Source organism: Bombina bombina, chromosome 7 (assembly GCF_027579735.1).
Source record: "Bombina bombina isolate aBomBom1 chromosome 7, aBomBom1.pri, whole genome shotgun sequence".
NCBI lineage: Eukaryota > Metazoa > Chordata > Amphibia > Anura > Bombinatoridae > Bombina > Bombina bombina.
The window spans coordinates 64,868,066-64,892,585 of NC_069505.1; positions in this window are offsets into that span (position 1 = coordinate 64,868,066).

A 24,520-nucleotide genomic window follows, 5' to 3' on the forward strand; every position below is an offset into this window, starting at 1 on the left:
GGCTCCTAACGCTGCTTTTTACCACCCGCTGGTATTTAGAGTCAGTCAGGAAAGGGTCTAACGCTCACTTTTCAGCCGCGACTTTTCCATACCGCAGATCCCCTTACGCCAATTGCGTATCCTATCTTTTCAATGGGATCTGCCTAACGCTGGTATTTAGAGTCTTGGCTGAAGTGAGCGGTAGACCCTCTACCGACAAGACTCCAGCCACAGAAAAATGTCAGGAGTTAAGATCTTTCTGGGCTAACGCCGGTTTATAAAGCTCTTAACTACTGTGCTCTAAAGTACACTAACACCCATAAACTACCTATGTACCCCTAAACCGAGGTCCCCCCACATTGCCGCCACTATAATAAAAATTTTTAACCCCTAATCTGCCGACTGGACACCGCCGCCACCTACATTATCCCTATAAACCCCTAATCTGCTGCCCCTAACACCGCCGACCACTATATTATATTTATTAACCCCTAATCTGCCCCTCCAACATCGCCGCTACCTACCTACACTTATTAACCCCTAATCTGCCGACCGGACCTCGCCGCTACTCTAATAAATGTATTAACCCCTAAACCGCCTCATTCCCGCCTCGCAAACCCTATAATAAATTTTATTAACCCCTAATCTGCCCTCCCTAACATCTGCGACACCTAACTTCAAGTATTAACCCCTAATCTGCCGACCGGACCTCGCCGCTACTCTAATAAATGTATAAACCCCTAAAGCTAAGTCTAACCCTAACCCTAACACCCCCCTAAATTAAATATAATTTTAATCTAACGAAATAAATTATTTCTTATTAAATAAATTAATCCTATTTAAAGCTAAATACTTACCTGTAAAATAAACCCTAATATAGCTACAATATAAATAATAATTATATTGTAGCTATTTTAGGATTAATATTTATTTTACAGGCAACTTTGTATTTATTTTAACTAGGTACAATAGCTATTAAATAGTTATTTACTATTTAATAGCTACCTAGTTAAAATAATTACAAAATTACCTGTAAAATAAATCCTAACCTAAGTTACAATTAAACCTAACACTACACTATCAATAAATAAATTAAATCAATTAACTACAAGTACCTACAATTAAATCAACTAAACTAAATTACAAAAAAACCCAAACACTAAATTGTTTCCTATGGGAGAATCGTGCACGAGCACGTTTTTCAAGCTGGCCGCTACCGTAAGCAACGCTGGTATTGAGAGTTGAAGTGGCGGTAAATTATGCTCTACGCTCACTTTTTGGAGCCTAACGCAGCCCTTCAGACAACTCTAAATACCAGCGTTATTTAAAAGGTGCGGGGGGAAAAAAACACGCGTAGCTAATGCACCCCTTTGGCTGCAAAACTCTAAATCTAGCCGTAAGTGTTTATTAAATAAGATAGCTTACCCCTCTTGCAGCTCTGGTGTATGATACTGAAACAACTTCGCCCTCCCATTTTGCTTTTAATTTAAGATGTTCAATTTTGGAAAGATGAGTCTCCTGCAGGCACACTATGTCTGGGTTCTTTTTGCTTAGATAATTTAATATGGCTTTCCTTTTTATTGGGGAGTGTATTCCCCCTACATTCCAGGAAATGATTCTAACCATTGATCATGTTAACATCCTGGATAATTTCTACCCCTGGGTTTGGCAGTTGGGATGGGAGGGGTCGAGGGAGGGAAAAAAAAGAAAATAATTACATATCCCTTATTAAAATTTCCATGCTTGGCCATCCTGGCCAGTGATAAACTCCCCTTTATTTTCCTTACATGCATATTATTAAGAAAAAACTTCCTTCAAAACCATTTCTTACAAAAACATAGAGCAAAAAGAAAAAAAGAGCTCCTACTATCCTATGAAACTACGATTTTTACCTCTTAATAGTGAGGGAGAAAAGAGAGAAGAAAAAAGAACAAAACAAAAAACAAACCCTTATTCCATACATTCCATGTATAGAGCATCTTAATAACATCATGAATATAATGATATCCATCCTAGTACCTAATTATGTTATGGCGCATAAATAGTTCTCATCAGCCATATTGTAATGCATAGTTAACAGTGAACACACATAAGTGATAGTTTCTCAGTTTTTAGGTCATTAAGTCCTATATCCTTATGCATTATGCGCTATAATACCAAAGAAAAAAAAAAAAAAAAGGAAAAAGCGCATTCCATATTTAAAACGTCTTAGTGTCATCATTAATATAATACTATCCATCATAATACCTCGTTATGTTATAGTGCGTGATTATTACGCATCAGCAGTGTTATGATAAATAATTGATACACATAATTGATGTTTTCTCAAAGCTTAGGTCATAAGATCTTATATCCTTATGTTCTTATATGCTTTAATACCTATATATAAAAAAAACATATTCCATACATTCCATGTATAGAGCATCTTAATAACATCATAAATATAATGATATCCATCTTAGTACCTAATTATGTTATTGTACATAAATAGTACTCATCAGCCATATTGTAAAACATAGTTAACACACATAAGTGATAATTTCTCAGTTTTTAGGTCATTAAATCCTGTATCCTTAGGCATTATGCGCTATAATACGAAAAAAAAAGAAAAAAAAAGGGGAAAAAGCGCATTCCATATATATAACGTCTTAATGTCATCATTAATGTAATGCTATCCATCATGATACCTCGTTATGTTATAGTGCGTGATTATTACGCATCAGCAGTGTTATGATACATAATTGATACACATAATTGATGTTTTCTCAAAGCTTAGGTCATTAGATCTTATATCCTTTATGTTCTTATATGCTATAATACCTATATATATATATATATATATATATATATATAAAAACATCTTTATAACTCTATAGCAGCCTAACCTACTTCTTATCAATTTCTGTGAATCTATGTAATACTTATATCTTAATTAAAACACCCAAGTGACTTCTATACCTCAGTAGGTCCCTCCTAATAATAAAAAAAAGGGGAGGGGGGGAGAAGTGATACTTTTTAACACCCCTTGCAAAACAATATTGATTCCTAACTCCAATTCTGTGATTTTTATAGCTACCTTAACTCGCTTGTGTCAAAAAATGTTAATTCCATTATCAACTAACTCTTATAATATCTGTTTATTATACAGATAAATTGTGATAAACTGTGCCTAAGTTCTAAAGTGCATTAATAGATTCTAAACTGATACACTAATATCTTCTATTGCCCCATGCAAAAACAATATAATTCCAAACTGACGCCTAGATTACGAGTTTGGCATTAGCCTTAAAAAGCAGCGTTGAGAGGTCCCAACGCTGCTTCTTAACGCCCGCTGGTATTACGAGTCTGACAGGTACAGGTGTACCGCTCACTTTTCTTCCGCGACTCGAGGCTACCGCAAATCCCCTTATGTCAATTGCGTATCCTATCTTTTTAATGGGAGTTGCCTAACGCTGGTATTACGAGTCTTGGAAGAAGTGAGCGGTAGATCCTCTCCTGTCCAGACTCCTACCGTATATAAAAGTCAGTAGTTAAGAGTTTTATGGGCTAACGTCGGAATATAAAGCACTAAAGTGCTACAAAGTACACTAACACCCATAAACTACCTATAAACCCTTAAACCGAGCCCCCCCCCCACATCGCAAACACTATAATAAAATGTTTTAACCCCTAATCTGCCGACCGGACATCGCTGCCACCTACATTATACCTATGAACCCCTAATCTGCTGCCCCTAACATCGCCGACACCTACATTATATTTATTAACCCCTAATCTGCCGCCCCCAACGTCGCCGCAATCTAACTACACTTATTAACCCCTAATCTGCCGACAGGACATCGCCCCACTTTAATAAATGTATTTACCCCTAAACCGCCGCATTCACGCCTCGCAAACACTAGTTACATTTTATTAACCCCTAATCTGCCTGCCCTAACATCGCCGACACTATAATAAACATATTAACCCCTAAACCGCCGCACTCCCGCCTCGCAAACATTAGTTAAATATTATTAACCCCTAATGGGCCGTCCCTAACATCGCCGCCACCTACCTACATTTATTAACCCCTAATCTGCCACCCCCAATGTCGCTGCTACTATATTAAATTTATTAACCCCTAAACCTAAGTCTAAACCTAACCCTAACCCCCCTAACTTAAATATAATTTAATTTAAAATAAATACATTTAACAATGTCGCTGCAACCTACCTACACTTATTAACTCCTAATCTGCCGCCCCCAACGTCGCCGACACTATAATAAACATATTAACCCCTAAACTGCCGCACTCCCGCCTCGCAAACATTAGTTAAATATTATTAACCCCTAATGGGCCGTCCCTAACATCGCCGCCACCTACCTACATTTATTAACCCCTAATCTGCCACCCCCAATGTCGCTGCTACTATATTAAATTTATTAACCCCTAAACCTAAGTCTAAACCTAACCCTAACCCCCCTAACTTAAATATAATTTAATTTAAAATAAATACATTTAACAAAATTAAATAAATTATTCCTATTTAAAACTATATACTTACAGATAAAATAAACGCTAAGCTAGCTACAATATAACTAATAGTTACATTGTAGCTAGCTTAGGGTTTATTTTTATTTTACAGGCAAGTTTGTATTTATTTTAACTAGGTACAATAGTTATTAAATAGTTATTAACTATTTAATAACTACCTAGCTAAAATAAGTACAAAATTACCTGTAAAATAAATCCTAACCTAAGTTACAATTACACCTAACACTACACTATCATTAAATTAATTACCTAAACTACCTACAATTAATTACAATTAAATTCAATAAACTAAATTACGGAAACCCCCCCCACTAAATTACGAAAAAAAATAAACACTAAATTACAGAAAATAAAAAATATTACAAGAAGTTCAAACTAATTACACCTAATCTAAGCCCCCCCAAATAATAAAATGCCCTACCCTATACTAAATTACAAATAGCCCTTAAAAGGGCCTTTTGCGGGGCATTGCCTCAAAGTAATCAGCACTTATACCTGTAAAAAAAAGAATACAATACCCCCCAACATTACAACCCACCACCCACACACCCCTACTCTAAAACCCACCCAATCCCCCCTTAAAAAAACCTAGCACTACCCCATTGAAGATCACCCTACCTTGAGCCGTCTTCACCCAGCCGGGCACCATTGGTCATCCGATCCGTCAAGAAGTCTTCATCCGATGGGCCAGAAGAGGACATCCAGACCGGCAGAAGTCTTCATCCTATCCGGGCAGAAGAGGACATCCGGATTGGGAGAAGGCTTCATCCAAGCGGCATCTTCTATCTTCATCCATCCGACGAGGTAGGCTCCATCTTGAAGACCTCCGGCGCGGAACATCCTTCTAGGCCGACGACTAACGACAAATGAATATTCCTTTAAATGACGTCATCCAAGATGGCGTTTCTTTAAATTCCGATTGGCTGATAGGATTCTATCAGCCAATCGGAATTAAGGTAGGAAAAATCTGATTGGTTGATTTGGTTAGATTAGGTTTTTATGTTCTGTAATTTAGTGTTTATTTTTTTTCGTAATTTAGTTTATTGAATTTAATTGTAATTAATTGTAGGTAGTTTAGGTAATTAGTTTAATGATAGTGTAGTGTTAGGTGTAATTGTAACTTAGGTTAGGATTTAATTTACAGGTAATTGTGTACTTATTTTAGCTAGGTAGCAATTAAATAGTTAATAACTATTTAATAACTATTGTACCTAGTTAAAATAAATACAAAGTTGCCTGTAAAATAAATATAAACGCTAAGCTAGCTCCAATGTAACTATTAGTTATATTGTAGCTATCTTATGGTTTATTTTACAGGCAAGTATTTAGTTTTAAATAGGAATAATTTATTTAATTGTAGTTTTTTTATTTAGATTTATTTAAATTATATTTAAATTAGGGGGGTGTTAGGGTTAGGGTTAGACTTTTAGGGGTTAATAACTTTATTATAGCAACGTTGGCGGCGGAAGATTAGGGGTTAATTAATTTAATATCGTTGCAGCGACGTTGGGGGGGCAGATTAGGGGTTAATAACTATTATGTAGGTGTCAGCGATATGTGGGGGGCAGCAGATTAGGGGTTTATAAGTATAATGTAGGTGGCGGCGGTGTCCGGAGTGGCATATTAGGGGTTAATAGTATAATGCAGGTGGCGACGATGTCGGGGGCCGGCAGATTAGGGGTTAATAAGTGTAAGATTAGGGTTTTTTAGACTCGGGGTTCATGTTAGGGTGTTAGGTGCAGACATATTTTTTATTTTCCCATAGGAAACAATGGGGCTGTGTTAGGAGCTGAACGCTGCTTTTTTGCAGGTGTTAGGTTTTTTTCCAGCCAGCTCAACCCCATTGTTTCCTATGGGGAAATTGTGCACGAGCACGTTTAGCCAGCTTACCGCTACCGTAAGCAACGCTGGTATTGAGGTGAGATGTGGAGCTAAATTCTGCTCAATGCTCACCGTTTTTCAGCTAACGCCAGGTTTAAAAAAAAACTGTAATACCAGCGTTGTCTTAAGGTAGCGGTGGGAAAAAAAAGGAGCGTTAGAGCCGCAAGCCTTACCAACAGAAACTCGTAATCTAGCCGTTAGATTCTGTGGTGTCTGTGGTACAACAATAATCTCTTTCACATCATAATATCCATCCTATCATCTCTAAAATTAAGCTAATCTTTAATATCTAATACATTTCGGTATCTATTAGTTGTTATAGTGTCTGTTCAGCATACAATTAAATCGTGGTGGTGCTGAGCTAATACTCTAAAGCAAAAGTATGTCCCAAATTATTATGATGAAAAAAAAAAAAATTCTCTTTCCTTCCTTCCCTCTCTTCAATCCCTCAGGGAGAGACAAAAATAGGTCTAGGGAGCCTCTTGTTCATTTAAGTTACACTTCTTTCTCTTTCTCCAGGAAATTGCGAGCCTGTTCGGGTGACTCAAAAACAAAAAAATCATCTCCTGATTTAATTTTCAATTTAGCAGGATATAGCAAAGAAACAAATCTGCCCTCTTTCACCAAATCTGTACAGCTCCCCGAAAAGAGACTCCTTTTTGATGACGTTTCAAAGGAAAAGGCCTGGAAGAGCAGAATTTTAGATTCCTTGAAGTACAATTGCTGATTCTTCCTGTATGATCTTAGTATCTGCATCTTGACTCGATAATTCAGATACTTAATAATCACTGGACGCGGCCTGTTATCTTTTTTTTTTTGTTTAATAATTTTTATTGAGGTAAAGAATAAAACAGTACAGAATAGTCCCTTATATAAGCCCTCAACCTGTAAGGGCAAATAATAGTAATATTTATACAATACTGTACAAAAATCAAGCATTACCACAATATTATACAGCATAAATTAAAACTTGCAATTCAATCCCTAGAGGAAGAAATAAAGACAAAGGCCCCAATTTATCAAAGGTCTTGCGGACCTGATCCGACACTGCGGATCAGGTCCGCAAGACCTCGCTAAATGCGGAGAGCAATACGCTCTCCGCATTTAACATTGCACCAGCAGCTCACAAGAGCTGCTGGTGCAACGCCGCCCCATGCTGACTCGCGGCCGCCAGCAGGGAGGTGTCAATCAACTCGATCGTATTCGATCGGGTTGATTTCCGGCGATTCCTGTCAGCCTGCTCAGAGCAGACAGACAGGGTTATGAAGCAGCGGTCTTTAGACCGCTGCTTCATAAGTTGTGTTTCTGGCGAGTCTGAAGACTCGCCAGAAACACGGCCCTTCAAGCTCCCTATGGAGCTTGATAAATGGGCCTGTAAGAGTCAAAGAAAATTCTAGTATTGAAGTGCTACCTATGTGGCTTGTAAAAACTAAAAATTAACCTCAGATTTTCAAATTAACATATAGGGCCACTTTTGAGCCCTTGTATCTATAATTTCCTACATATATGTAAGGTTGTCATGCATGTAACAAATAGGGCCTTATAATATAAGTCAAAAAAGCAGAATAAACCTTAAACATCACACTTTGGTCAGCAATATAGGGCAACTTTTGGACCCTTGGACTGGACAATGAATAAGAGAACATAAATATAAAATTCTTATACACAGCATTACAAACGATATAAATATATAATTAAACTATTAACTTAGGGAGCAAGAACTATTGGCCAACCACAGTGTACCCATGTACTGATGTGTAGGGATCCGTGATACTTTAACTGAACTATATATACAATATATACGTCCACACATATATATATATATATATATATATATATATACATGTACACATCCATATTCATGGGGCCACATGCTAAGAGAGGGCGTAATAATATAAGCAATACTTAACATCTAGTGCATAACCTAAGTCAGCGTAAGATTAGTGAGCAATATTTTTTAGGGAGGATATAATAACAGATATAAATCTCGCCCTGTCTCGGCCGCTGACAGAGCAAAACTGGGGGATCAAGTAAAAGTTCAAATGCTAGCGCAATAATTACATATATTTTGAAGTATTTACTTTGTAAGACTCTATTCCCCTACTTTTCAAAAATAGAACAAATACGGTTAATATATTAGGCACCCACAAATATATGTCAAAATGGAAATAAATAATGATGTAACTTAGCATTTAGAGACAATGATACTTAGGGTGGCATAATCTTCTCATACAGGGAGTGCAGAATTATTAGGCAAGTTGTATTTTTGAGGATTCATTTTATTATTGAACAACAACCATGTTCTCAATGAACCCAAAAAACTCATTAATATCAAAGCTGAATAGTTTTGGAAGTAGTTTTTAGTTTTTTTTTAGTTATAGCTATTTTAGGGGGATATCTGTGTGTGCAGGTGACTATTACTGTGCATAATTATTAGGCAACTTAACAAAAAACAAATATATACCCATTTCAATTATTTATTTTTACCAGTGAAACCAATATAACATCTCAACATTCACAAATATACATTTCTGACATTCAAAAACAAAACATAAACAAATCAGTGACCAATATAGCCACCTTTCTTTGCAAGGACACTCAAAAGCCTGCCATCCATGGATTCTGTCAGTGTTTTGATCTGTTCACCATCAACATTGCATGCAGCAGCAACCACAGCCTCCCAGACACTGTTCAGAGAGGTGTACTGTTTTCCCTCCTTATAAATCTCACATTTGATGATGGACCACAGGTTCTCAATGGGGTTCAGATCAGGTGAACAAGGAGGCCATGTCATTAGATTTTCTTCTTTTATACCCTTTCTTGCCAGCCATGATGTGGAGTACTTGGACGCGTGTGATGGAGCATTGTCCTGCATGAAAATCATGTTTTTCTTGAAGGATGCAGACTTCTTCCTGTACCACTGCTTGAAGAAGGTGTCTTCCAGAAACTGGCAGTAGGACTGGGAGTTGAGCTTGACTCCATCCTCAACCCGAAAAGGCCCCACAAGCTCATCTTTGATGATACCAGCCCAAACCAGTACTCCACCTCGCTGGTGTCTGAGTCGGACTGGAGCTCTCTGCCCTTTACCAATCCAGCCACGGGCCCATCCATCTGGCCCATCAAGACTCACTCTCATTTCATCAGTCCATAAAACCTTAGAAAAATCAGTCTTGAGATATTTCTTGGCCCAGTCTTGACGTTTCAGCTTGTGTGTCTTGTTCAGTGGTGGTCGTCTTTCAGCCTTCCTTACCTTGGCCATGTCTCTGAGTATTGCACACCTTGTGCTTTTGGGCACTCCAGTGATGTTGCAGCTCTGAAATATGGCCAAACTGGTGGCAAGTGGCATCTTGGCAGCTGCACGCTTGACTTTTCTCAGTTCATGGGCAGTTATTTTGCGCCTTGGTTTTTCCACACGCTTCTTGCGACCCTGTTGACTATTTTGAATGAAACGCTTGATTGTTCGATGATCACGCTTCAGAAGCTTTGCAATTTTAAGTGCTGCATCCCTCTGCAAGATATCTCACTATTTTTGACTTTTCTGAGCCTATCAAGTCCTTCTTTTGACCCATTTTGCCAAAGGAAAGGAAGTTGCCTAATAATTATGCACACCTGATATAGGGTGTTGATGTCATTAGATCACACCCCTTCTCATTACAGAGATGCACATCACCTAATATGCTTAATTGGTAGTAGGCTTTCGAGCCTATACAGCTTGGAGTAAGACAACATGCATAAAGAGGATGATGTGGTCAAAATACTAATTTGCCTAATAATTCTGCACTCCCTGTATAGCTAGATCTATAGCCATAAGGCAGCAATGGGTATCATATTTAAACAGGGTATTTAGCTACAAGAAATGTGATTGGCATAATAAATGATCTGAAAAATTCTCCTAGCTAGCATATCAAGGGAGAACAGTATATGGTAAAAATATAGGGCTAACATACCGATATAAATATTAACATCTGCACTATCCAGCTAACAGCATGTGTACATAAAGCAGTAACTCTCTATCTCACTCGTTACCCAACAGTAAATAAACACCAAACGACAGATTGTCCCCAAGCATGTTAGTACATTCTCATATCAAGCACTGCAAGCAAATATGTAAGATCAATGACGTATAATAGGGTAAAATGAGCAATGTCCTATCTGGGCTCTAAACTTGTGTAGTATGAAAACACTAAGATAAGAAGCAGCATATAAACAAGTCTCTCAAATTTTCAAACAAAACATCATCATAATAAGAGACTCTATAAACAGTGCAAAACACTAACAGTGTTTACATGAGCAACAACAAAATAGTCTCAAGCCTCGGAGAGGCAGGGGAGAGGTCTCTGAAACAGGTTCAAACCGTCTCTTCTGTCAAGCAATTCACCTCAAACCTGAGCGTCTCGTAGCCTAGAGAAAGTAAAAATTTCTTAACAAATCCCGGATCTCTCATATTCTACGGCGGCATCCCACTGCTGGAGTTCGCATGGCCGAGTGACAAATACAGCTGAAGCAGATAGGGGAACTGTCTGCGAACAGCAGACTCCATCCGTAAGTACATGCCCTACATGAAACACATAGAGGGACCTCTCAGATATCCACTCACCCCCATTTATCTGCCTAGATAATGATACAGTGGAAGCTTGAGTCCATAGCAAGGGAGACAGGCCATCTTGATGCTCCACTATATGCTGGGTAAATGTGGTTACTTTGCGCAAACTTACAAGCGGTCTCTTTCCCATGCGTTCATGGTAAACAGTTAGGCACTGTGGTGCTGCTGCGGTATAGGGAGTTGAAGATTGAGATGTGACAGTTTCAGCCTACGGTAGCGCTTCCATAGCTTGTCGATCATGGGGCTGCTGTATAAACCGCTCAGAGGCATTCTCATAGCCAAGTGAGGTAAATGTCAGTCTCCAATCTCTGGCAAACTGTTGAGTGAAATGAGTGATCAGTCTTGAAACGGATTGTTCCCAGTTCACCACGGCTTCCATTTTGCGCTGCAATGTCGTTCCTGTTCTTCTGACGATAGCTCAGTAACTTTAGTTATGCTTTATCTCTCAATGAAGTCCCTGTTCCGGGAAAGACATGAAGTGGCCATCAATATCCAATATTATAATGTTCCCTAATTTGTCATACTTCAGTACAAATGACTGGATGTGCTGAGTATTCAGGATACTGGGGGGGTAGATGTAGCTCTAAGCCGTGATCAGGCCTCCACTGCGCACCACATCTATGTCAGGCTGCTGGGCTGAAAACTGATATAAAAATAATGTAGATCAGCTCCACAGGTATTCGCTATCACCAAGTCCTCGAAAGAATACTAGATTAGTAGTATAAGGTGAAGTAAACAGTGCTTTTATCTTCTCCTTCAAGCAGCCAGAATCATGAAGCAGCCATCTTGGCCGATGGTCGTACACGCCCCCCCGGCCTGTTATCTTTTGAGATGGATGAATCTTTCTCTCTTCCTAGTCTGTGGGCTCTTTTCACAATGAATAATTATCTTTTCCCTTCCATATTTAGTATTTGTGGCAAGGTTTCTTCAGCACGTTGTATTAAGTTTTCCGGTTTTACAGCTTCTGGTAGGCCGATCACCCTTAAATTATTACGCCTGCTCCTATTTTCTATCTCCTCCATTCTGTTGGCAAGCAATACATTTGATTTTATTACAGACTCCAGCTTGGGTTCCCAAACTGCCTGAGTGTCTTCACAGTCTGAAAATCTTTGTTCTAAGGCTGTTAACCTTGTGCTCTGAATTTTAAGCTCCTCAATTACTGTGGTCAGCCTTAGGTTAATTTCCTCAATTTTGGGTAAAATGAAGGCGCAAACTTGGGAGGCTATAAGATTTGCTTCACTTCTCTCCTCCAACTTTCCCCCTGCTGTCCCTTCTTCAGCTGGATTTCCAACCAAACTAGTATTTTTAGCGTTTTTCTTGTCGCTTGATTTAATTTTTGGTGACATTTTCTGAGGCCTTAGGTATTTATCCATTAGGTTTTTTAGCCCTTTCCTTTTATTATAAGGCCTTCCTGTACTCTTATATTGCAGCTTTAATGTAACCACATACAGTGAAGGGAGACAAATTGTAGGAAGAAATAACTCTTTAACAGCCTAATTACCTTAATTATTTCTTTTGATGGTTTAGACTGCTCTTTGTAGTTGTATGTTTTGGAAGATGGTTAGTTGAAATGGCAAGCTTCTTATGGGTTCTGTCTCTGAGTTACTTAAAAGTCTCTGAAAGACAAGTGCCATGTACTAAAAAAAAGAGGGGGATAGTATGTGCTTTGCTTAGCTTACTTTTATAGTCCTCCCCTCAAAACTGCAGCCGTTTACTTTTGAGTTCAAGTAAGTTGGAAAAAAAAGAATAAGAAAAAAAGAGTATAGAAAAATAGCAGAAGAGGGCTACTCAGCCTTTATGCTTGCTGTTAAATGTCCCAACTTCAGCTGGTAGGTTTTACTTGCTCCCTCCAGCTCCCTCCTCCTATCTCTTCCTTCTTACAGGCTGAGGCACTAATTACAGTTAGGCATAGTTAAATATTTGCTTACTTGTGCCTTCTTGTCAGCCTTCCTGGGGGTCCTGGTTGAAAACTCCTGGTCACAGGAGTTTCTTCCGCCTCTCTTTTCCACAGAGACTACGAAGCATGTATGTGGCGCGGCCACTGCACTTTAGCCACCCACACCACTGTCTGCCTCTTTACTGCTGTCCTGCAGACTGACAGCCATCTGTGGTGGTTCTCCTGGCATTCTCCATGCTGGCGTTGGGTGAGGTTCTCTGAGACCGCGCATTGTGTCTGTGCTGCTTCTCATCCGTCCTCCACCACTGCTACGAGACGTGCGTATCTGCACTGATGTCACATTACGCCACGGACGGCTCTCCCCCCCAAGCATAGCAAATGTTCCATGCGGCAGGAGATGTTAAGCAAGATTCATGATGGCCACTTAGGCATTACAAAGTGCAGAGAAAGGGCAGTTACGGCAGCATGGTGGCCAGGGATCAGTTCCGACATTGCAAGCCATGTGTCAAAATGTGCCTTTTGCTGGGAACGCCGGCCTACTCAGAGAAGGGAGCCCTTGATTTCTACTCCGCTGCCTGTAGGCCCGTGCCAGAAAATAGCTGCTGATTTGTGCAAACTGCATGGGAAAAAGTACCTAGTCTTGATCGACTACTATTCCAGGTATTTGGAAATTGCACCTTTGAATGAAATGAAGTCAAGCCGTTATCACTCGTCTCAAGAGCTTGTTCGCCCGGTGGGGCATACCAATGGAGTTGGTGAGTGATAACGGAATGCAGTTCGCTTCCACAGAGTTTGGTTCTTTCAGCAGAGAATATGATTTTGTACATTCCACGTCAAGTCCACATTACCCGCAGGCCAATGGAATGGCTGAAAGGACAGTTCAAACAACAAAGTTCATTTTTAAGCAATCTGAGTCGTACCTGGCACTCTTGTCCTATAGGACGACTCCTATTCAAGCCACGGGGTTTAGCCCGGCACAGCTGATGCTAGGACACCAGATTCACACCACCTTACCCTCTGTGGGTGTCTTCCGGCCAACTTGCTCTATTCCTCGGGACATAGTCGTTCGGAGTGATGAAGATGCAAAAAGGTTCTATCGATTCTTCTACGACAGGAGACATTCTGGGAGGCCCTTGCAGGAGCTGAATGTGGGGTAAAGTGTCAGAATTAAACTGGATGATGAGAAGAAATGGAAGATGCCTGCTACGGTAATTGGACGCTCTCCAGAACCAAGGTCTTATGTAGTCCTTACTGATGGAGGGACAGTCACATCTCAAAATCGAAAACATCTTCAGCCTGTACCTGAGAGTTTGGAACTGAATGCCTCAGTACCACCGCCGGTGGGATCCCCTGTTTTAAGAGGGGTGCCTTCCCCTCAGCAAGATCACAGCGGGGATATGTCTTTGCCTTCAGCAGACTCTCAATCACCTTCTTCTGTATCAGAGGACAGTTCATGTAGAGTTACATCAAGTGGAAGAGTGGTGAAACTTCTGGCCCGATATCGGGATTAACATTAGAGCAGTGACCGGAAGTATGGGCAGAATAATCCCATGGTCACTGTGGACTAGGGTAGTCTACCCCGATGTTCAAGTCAGGATGTAATTCATGTTGTTTATACAGATATTCTCTTTAACTTGTTATTTGTTATATATTATTCAAAACTGTTGTTGTATGCTTCTTGTATACTTTGGGGCCTAGCTATCAAGCTCTGAAAGGAGCTTGATGGCCCGTGTTTCTGACGAGTCTTCAGACTGATGAGGCGGACAGGAATCGCCACAATTCAAACCGATCGAGTACGATCGGGTTGATTGACACCCCCCTGCTGGCGGCCCATTGGCCGCAAGTCTGCAGGGGGCAGCGTTGCACCAGCAGCTCTTGTGAGCTGCTGGTGCAATGCTGAATGTGGAGAGAGTATTGCTCTCCGCATTCAGCGATGTCTGTCGGACCTGATCCGCAGGTCAGACAGACACTTGTTAAATTGGCCTCTTTGTTATTTGTTGTATTCAAATGAAAAATAAATGTATGCCTTGTCCTTTGAAAAGGGGGAAGATGTGATGAGAGTGGGAAGTGACATCACCGTATGGGGGCGGGGCTTAGGCCCGTTTGTCTGTGTCGCAGTTACTAAGTGAGATCAATGCTACCAGATGTACATTTCCATGCTCTACAATAAAATAGTGGTGTACCATCTTTGCTGTGTCCTGCATCTCATGACATGGGCCACTCATTTATGTGTGGAATATACAAGGCATGAACCCTTCATAGGACAGACATGTTGTCAGCCTGGCCCAACGCTCTTTATGGCAAACAAATTGGCGACAACCTTGCCACTTCATATATTTTACCTTTTCTAAATAAGTGGTATTTTAAAAGGGTTAAAATCCTGTGGGCCACTCATTTATGTGTGGATATATACAGGGCATGAGCCCCTTTATAGCACAGACATGTTCTCAGCCTGGCCCAAAGCTTTTTATGACAAACTGGTGCCGACCTTGTCAAATCACATATTTTACCTTTTCTAAATAAGTTACTGCTATTTAAAGTGTTTCTTTGCCATATAAATCTTTGGGACAGTCTGAAAACACTTGGATTGTACAAAGGGGCTCACACCCTATATAACCACACAGAAATCAGTGGCCCAAAGGATTTTAACCATTTTAAAATACTATTTACTTACTTAGAAAAGGTAAAATATATAAAGTGGCAAGGTTGGCACCTGTTTATTTACCATAAATAGCGTTGGGCCAGGCTGAGAACGTCTCTCCTATGATGGAGCTTACGTTCTGTATATATCCACACAGAGATGAGAGGCCCAAGTATTTTTACCCTTTTAAAATACCAGTTACTTATTCAGAAATGGTAAATGTATGAGATGACCACATTGGCACAAGTTTGTTTGCTACAAAAAGCTTTGGGCCAGGCTAAAAACATGTTTATTCTATGAAGGGGCTCACTCCTTGTATATATCCACACAGTAATGAAGGCCCAAAGGATTTTAACCCTTTTAAAATATCTGATTCCTTTTTAAAAAAAGATCAAATATATGAGGTGACAAGGTTGTCACCAATTTGTTTGCTTCAAAAAGCGTTGGGCCAGGGTGAGAACAAGTTTATTCTATGGAGAGGTTCATACCCTGTATATATCCACAAAGAAGTGAGCGGTCCAAAGGATTTTAACCATTTTAAAATACTAGTTATTTATCCAGAAATTTAAAAATATATGAGATGGCAACGTTGGGACCAGTTTGTTTGCTACAAAAAGCGTTGGGCCAGGCTGAGAACATATTTATCCTATGAAGGGGCTCACTCCCGGTATATAGCCACACAGTAAAGAGTGGCGCAAAGGATTTTAAGCCATTTGAAATACCAGTTATTTATTTAGAAAAGGTCAAATATATGAAGTGACAAGGTTGGCAATAGTTTTTGTTGCAATAGAAACCATTGGGCCAGGCTGAAAACATGTTTATCCTATGTAGGGCTTCACGCCGTGTATGTATCCATGCAGAAATGAATGGCCCAAAGGCTTTTAAACCTTTTAAAATACCAGTTACTTATTCAGAAAAGGTAAAATATATGAAGTGTATATCAATGAGATAGGTATAGAACTGCCTTATTCATCAAATTATGGTTCCATCTATAACCCATAAACTCATATTCCTTAGGGGAGTGCAGGGGGTGCCCTAGTGGAAGAAAGCAGAAAGGGAGCCACAGAAATCAAACAACGTTTACTGTCAAATATTAAAATACAAATTTTGGAGCATCTGGATTAAACACACTACAATTGTCTATTTCAAAATAAGACAATAATCATTGAGGCTCTAAGGCCTAGATTTGGAGTTTTGCGTTAGAAGGGGTGCGTTAGCTACGCATGCTTTTTTCTGGCCGCACCTTTTAAATACCGCTGGTATTGAGAGTTCACAGAATGGCTGCGTTAGGCTCCAAAAAAGGAGCGTAGAGCATACTTACCGCAACTTCAACTCTCGATACCAGCGGTGCTTACGGACGCGGCCAGCTTCAAAAACGTGCTCGTGCACGATTCCCCCATAGGAAACAATGGGGCTGTTTGAGCTGAAAAAAAAACCTAACACCTGCAAAAAAGCCGCGTTCAGCTCCTAACGCAGCCCCATTGTTTGCTATGGGGAAACACTTCCTACGTCTGCACCTAACACTCTAACATGTACCCCTAACCTTACACTTATTAACCCCTAATCTGCCACCCCCGCTATCGCTGACACCTGCATATTTTTTTAACCCCTAATCTGCCGCTCCGTAAACCGCCGCTACTTAAATTATCCCTATGTACCCCTAATCTGCTGCCCCTAACACCGCCGACCCCTATATTATATTTATTAACCCCTAATCTGCCCCCCACAATGTCGCCTCCACGTGCCTACACTTATTAACCCCTAATCTGCTGAGCGGACCGCACCGCTATTATAATAAAGTTATTAACCCCTAATCCACCTCACTCCCGCCTCAATAACCCTATAATAAATAGTATTAACCCCTAATCTGCCCTCCCTAACATCGCCGACACCTAACTTCAAACATTAACCCCTAATCTGCCGACTGGAGCTCACCGCTATTCTAATAAATGTATTAACCCCTAAAGCTAAGTCTAACCCTAACACTAACACCCCCCTAAATTAAATATAATTTAAATCTAACGAAATAAATTAACTCTTATTAAATAAATTATTCCTATTTAAAGCTAAATACTTACCTGTAAAATAAATCCTAATATAGCTACAATATAAATTATAATTATATTATAGCTATTTTAGGATTTATATTTATTTTACAGGTAACTTTGTATTTATTTTAACCAGGTACAATAGCTATTAAATAGTTAAGAACTATTTAATAGCTAAAATAGTTAAAATAATTACAAAATTACCTGTAAAATAAATCCTAACCTAAGTTACAATTAAACCTAACAATACACTATCAATAAATTAATTAAATAAAATACCTACAATTATCTACAATTAAACCTAACACTACACTATCAATAAATAAATTAAATACAATTCCTACAAATAAATACAATTAAATAAACTAACTAAAGTACAAAAAATAAAAAAGAACTAAGTTACAAAAAATAAAAAAATATTTACAAACATTAGAAATAAATTACAACAATTTTAAACTAATTACACCTACTCTAAGCCCCCTAATAAAATAACAAAGACCCCCAAAATAAAAAAATGCCCTACCCTATTCTAAATTACAAAAGTTCAAAGCTCTTTTACCTTACCAGCCCTTAAAAGGGCCCTTTGCTGGGCATGCCCCAAAGAATTCAGCTCTTTTGCCTGTAAAAAAACCCATACAATACCCCCCGCCAACATTACAACCCACCACCCACATACCCCTAATCTAACACAAACCCCCCTTAAATAAACCTAACACTAAGCCCCTGAAGATCTTCCTACCTTGTGTTCACCTCGCTGGGTTCACCGATCGGTCCAGAAGAGGGTCCGAAGTCTTGATCCAAGCCCAAGCGGGGGGTTGAAGAGTGACGTCCATCCTCGGGCTGAAGTCTGGATCCAAGCGGCGGCTGAAGAAATCCATCATCGGGATGAAGTCGGAAGTCCATCATCGGGATGAAGTCTTCTATCAAGCCGCATCTTCAATCTTCTTTCTTCCGGAGCGGAGCCATCTTCTTCTCAGAGGACGCGGATCCAACCTCTTCAACGACGCCTACTAGCCGAATGACGGTTCCTTTAAGGGACGTTATTTAAGATGGCGTCCCTTGAATTCCGATTGGCTGATAGGATTCTATCAGCCAATCGGAATTAAGGTAGGAAAATTCTGATTGGCTGATGGAATCAGCCAATCAGAATCAAGTTCAATCCGATTGGCTGATCCAATCAGCCAATCAGATTGAGCTCGCATTCTATTGGCTGTTCCAATCAGCCAATAGAATGCAAGCTCAATCTGATTGGCTGATTGGATCAGCCAATCGGATTGAACTTGATTCTGATTGGCTGATTCCATCAGCCAATCAGAATTTTCCTACCTTAATTCCGATTGGCTGATAGAATCCTATCAGCCAATCGGAATTCGAGGGACGCCATCTTGGATGACGTCCCTTAAAGGAACCGTCATTCGGCTAGTAGGCGTCGCTTGAAGAGGTTGGATCCGCGTCCGCTGAGAAGAAGATGGCTCCGCTCCGGAAGAAAGAAGATTGAAGATGCGGCTTGATACAAGACTTCATCCCGATGATGGACTTCCAACTTCATCCCGATGATAGATTTCTTCAGCCGCCGCTTGGATCCAGACTTCAGCCCGAGGATGGACGTCACTCTTCAGCCCCCCGCTTGGGCATGGATCAAGACTTCGGACTCTCTTCTGGACCGATCGGTGAACCCGGCGAGGTGAACACAAGGTAGGAAGATCTTCAGGGGCTTAGTGTTAGGTTTATTTAAGGGGGGTTTGGGTTAGATTAGGGGTATGTGGGTGGTGGGTTGTAATGTTGGGGGGGGGTATTGTATGTTTTTTTTTACAGGCAAAAGAGCTGAATTCTTTGGGGCATGCCCCGCAAAGGGCCCTTTTAAGGGCTGGTAAGGTAAAAGAGCTTTGAACTTTTGTAATTTAGAATAGGGTAGGGCATGTTTTTATTTTGGGGGTCTTTGTTATTTTATTAGGGGGCTTAGAGTAGGTGTAATTAGTTTAAAATTGTTGTAATTTATTTCTAATGTTTGTAAATATTTTTTTATTTTTTGTAACTTAGTTCTTTTTTATTTTTTGTACTTTAGTTAGTTTATTTAAAAGGTCAGTAAACCTTAAAAAAAATGTTATATAATTCTGCACATAGTGCAGAATTATATAACATTACATTAGCCAAACGTTTTAAATCATAATATTGCCTTTTTATTTTTAAAAAATATTGCCGTTTTACAGACCCGCTCTCTGGGCTCTGCTGAGCGGGTCTGTTGTTTTTACTGAGCGCATCGGGCCAGCTGTATAGTCACAGCCCAGCCCGACCGCGCCATTAGACACAATGCAGCTCGCTCCTGCTCTGTCTGACAGCGGGAGCGAGCTGCATTGTAAAACGGCGATATTTTTTAAAAATAAAAAGGCAATATTATGATTTAAAACGTTTGGCTAATGTAATGTTATATAATTCTGCACTATGTGCAGAATTATATAACATTTTTTTTAAGGTTTACTGTCCCTTTAATTGTATTTATTTGTAGGAATTGTATTTAATTTATTTATTGATAGTGTAGTGTTAGGTTTAATTGTAGATAATTGTAGGTATTTTATTTAATTAATTTATTGATAGTGTAGTGTAGTGTAGGGTTTAATTGTAACTTAGGTTAGGATTTATTTTACAGGTAATTTTGTAATTATTTTAACTAGGTAACTATTAAATAGTTCTTAACTATTTAATAGCTATTGTACCTGGTTAAAATAATTACAAAGTTGCCTGTAAAATAAATATTAATCCTAAAATAGCTACAATATAATTATAATTTATATTGTAGCTATATTAGGGTTTATTTTACAGGTAAGTATTTAGCTTTAAATAGGAATAAGTTATTTAATAAGAGTTAATTTATTTCATTAGAATACAATTATATTTAACTTAGGGGGGTGTTAGGGTTAGGGTTAGAATTAGCTTTAGGGGTTAAAAAATTTATTAGAGTAGCGGCGAGCTCCGATCAGCAGATTAGGGGTTAATACTTGAAGTTAGGTGTCGGCGATGTTAGGGAGGGCAGATTAGGGGTTAATACTATTTATTATAGGGTTATTGAGGCGGGAGTGAGGCGGATTAGGGGTTAATAACTTTATTATAGTAGGGGCGTGGTCCGGTCGGCAGATTATGGGTTAATAAGTGTAGGCAGGTGGAGGCGACGTTGTGGGGGGCAGATTAGGGGTTAATAAATATTATGTAGGTGTCGGCGGTGTTAGGGGCAGCAGATTAGGGGTACATAAGTATAATGTAGCTTGCGGCGGCGTGCGGACGGCAGATTAGGGGTTAATAAGTGTAGGTAGCTGGCGGCGACGTTGTGGGGGGCAGATTAGAGGTTAATAAATATAATATAGGGGTCGGCGGTGTTAGGGGCAGCAGTTTAGGGGTACATAAGGATAACGTAGGTGGCGGTCAGCAGATTAGGGGTTAAAAAAATTTAATAGAGTGGCGGCGATGTGGGGGGACCTCGGTTTAGGGGTACATAGGTAGTTTATGGGTGTTAGTGTACTGTAGAGCACAGTAGTTAAGAGCTTTATAAACCGGCGTTAGCCCAGAAAGCTCTTAACTACTGTTTTTTTTCTGCGGCTGGAGTTTTGTCGTTAGAGTTCTATAGCTCACTTCAGCCACGACTCTAAATACCGGAGTTAGAAAGATTCCATTGAAAAGATAGGATACGCAATTGACGTAAGGAGATCTGCGGTATGCAAAAGTCGCGGCTGGAAAGTGAGCGTTAGACCCTTTCCTGACTGACTCCAAATACCAGCGGTAGCCTAAAACCAGCGTTAGGAGCCTCTAACACTGGTTTTCACGGCTACCGCCAAACTCTAAATCTAGGCCTAAGTTTGCAAAATTAAAGGGATACTACTAAATCCAATTTTTTTCTTTCATGATTCAGATAGAGCATGCGATTTTAAGCAACTTTCTCATTTGCTCCTATTAACACAATTTATTTGTTTTCTTGTTGTCTTTATTGGAAATAGCAGTAATGTAAGGTTAGGAGCCGGCCAATTTTTGCTTCAGCACCTGGTTAGCGCTTGCTGATTGGTTTGCTACATTTAGCCACCAATCAGCAAGCGCTACCCAGGTGCTGAACCAAAAATGGGATGGCTCTTAAGCTTACAGTCTAGCTTTTTAAAATCAAGATAGCATGTGAACGAGGAAAAATTGATAATAGAAAGTTGCTTCAAATTGCATGCTGTACCTGAATCATGAAAGACAAAATTTCGGTTTAGTATCCCTTTAAGCAGATTCCAACACTGTCAGAGGCCCATTGTAAGATGTCCACCGAGTTAGAAAAAGATCCCTAATAAACTACTGACTGATTTGGTGCTACCCACATAGGTGGGTGAAGGTTGGGGCTTATCAGACTATCTCTTGGTAGGCAGCTGCTTACAATTATTGTGAAAAAGGTACAGCTTGCAGTGACTAAGGTACGGAATTACCTGTATATCAATCACAGAGAGCACACAAAGAATAACCATGTCCAGATTACTCACAGACAGGCAAACAAATAACGCACGTTTCACCTGGGCTTTCTTAGAGCGTCAACAATTTGACAGTAAAAGTTAAGTTTTATTTATTTTTTTGCTCCCTTTCTGCGGATCTACCTATGTGTTTAAGTGTGTGCCAAATAGGGGTTTCCTTTTTTCTTTTTTTGGGGGATTACAAAATATATGAAGTGACAAGGTTGTCACCAATTTATTTGCCATAAAGAGCGTTGGGCCAGGCTGTTAAAATGTCTGTTGTATGATGGGCTTCACGCCTTGTATATATCCACATATAAATGAGTGGCCCACAGGATTTTAACCCATTTAAAATATCAGTTACTCAAAATTATGCCATGTTTGCCATCTGTTTATTGCAATATAAGATGATTTTTTTTTATAAAATGTAATTTTGTTTAGGTTTTTGGAAAGTGTATTATTTTAATAAAAATAAAAATAATGCTAGATATCTTTATTTTGCAAATTGCAATCAGTTGCAGAATAAGAAGCTGACTAAATAAGAAGACAACTTCAGCCTTTTACATAAGGGCTGATGCTGAACTTTGGTCGTTACAACCCCCCTTAAAGGAAACTTATCTACTTAACACTACTTGAACTAGAAATGAAGACACGGACAACAAAGAGCTGGGTTTTAAGACCATATGAAATGGTCACATTTATTTAACCTAAATAAATAACTTGACTTCAACAGAAGTCGTAACTGAACTTTTGACCCGTGGCGGCATTCGAGGCCTAATACTAATATATATAACAACTCCATATGACCAGAGGTCGCGGCCAAGATGTTCTGGAATTGGGAAAAATCCACCAAGGGGGGCCGCAAATTGTGGCTCCACCCCATTCCTTCTAGGAGGCGCAGACGCCCTAAGGGATCTTCAGCCAGCAGACCTGCGGGGTGGGGGCCCCCAGGTCATGACCTGAGGACATCTCCCCTGCCCATTAGCCCGACTATCACCCCTACGGACTCTGCCCTCAGGTGTTTAAAGAGGCCACGACCTCCCGTCTCTAGGAGATCAAATTTTTTGCCTTTTGCTTCAGCCTATAAGGCACTTTTTCCTTGAAAAAGCTTGCAGAGCGAAACGATCGTCGGAACTGGAACTTTTTAACTCTCTTGTGCGTCTGTACACTTGCTCACACACCGCTAGGAGGAGCTACTCCCATCTGGGGTCAGGTTGTACGGTGCAGCGGTTAAGTTTCTGCTGCCTGTAACCGCTTGCATCCTGCAGTAGAGTTTGCTTTTGTGAGCTATAACCAGCATTTACTGCTCTATTAGCCTCTGTGTAAGGTGTTGTGTTTAGCATTTGTGACGCTTTTACTGTATTTTAATAAATCCTTTTATATTATACTATATTGCCGTGAGAGTACTGTTTACCCACCAGTATAAAGTGGGGGTGCGCATTTCCCTGAGCTTGGTCATAAGCTCTGCTTCATGTGAGTAGGCATTTGGCCAAGAGTTTGATACATATCCTGGATATCGTTACAGAATCACACTATGTTGCTATTTCTCTCTCCTTTCTTTGAGAAACTCTAAGGATACAAAGAATCAGAAGAGTCCCAGCAAGAACGCGTATATCCTTATATGAACTTTTTATTTAATTTTTTATGTTGTATTTATGATTCTCTTTGAGTCATCACATTTAGTCCAATGTTATAAATGTATATCTTGCAGCGCCAAGATGTCAACCATACAAGCTGTGCTCTTGTTGCGGAATCTCCCAACCAGATCCCAAAATGTCAATAAATTAAAAGTGCTTAGTGAGTACAGCGCTACAAAGTCCTAGAGAGAAGGATTTGTGGCTAAAGATGGTGTCCACGATTGGTATAACTATAAGTGACGGGTTGATAGTATTGCAAATAGCCTATAGGTCTAAGTGCATAAATATTATAATATATACGAAAAATAATAACTTATAATGGATCAGATGCTCCTATATGTTATGCTAAAACCATTTATTTTGCTAATAACATTTTACTAATAACATTTGATTTAACATATATAGTTAAAAATCCTTGACAATGTGTGTGTGCATAAAATACATAAAAGTCCTTTAAAACACAGTTCTAAGACAGGATATTAAAAACAAATCTATGGTACCAATATGTGCACATAAAAAAAGGGGGGTTCCAGAATACAGTCTTAAAACTGAAGAATGGTCATGAGATCCTATGGTATACCGACTTTATAAAGTGTCCCAATGAAAAATATAAAAATATAAAAAATGTGTGAAAAAATGTGAAAAAATTAAAAATTCAAAATTAAAAAATATCAAAATATCAAAAATATATCAAAAATATATAAAAATATATAAAAGTATAAAATTTGTGATATCACAACTGTGAAAAAATATGTGAAGTGTTTCCAAAAAAATATGCCTTGGTGAAAGTCAAATATATCCTTAAAAATAGTGATATATATAATATGGTGT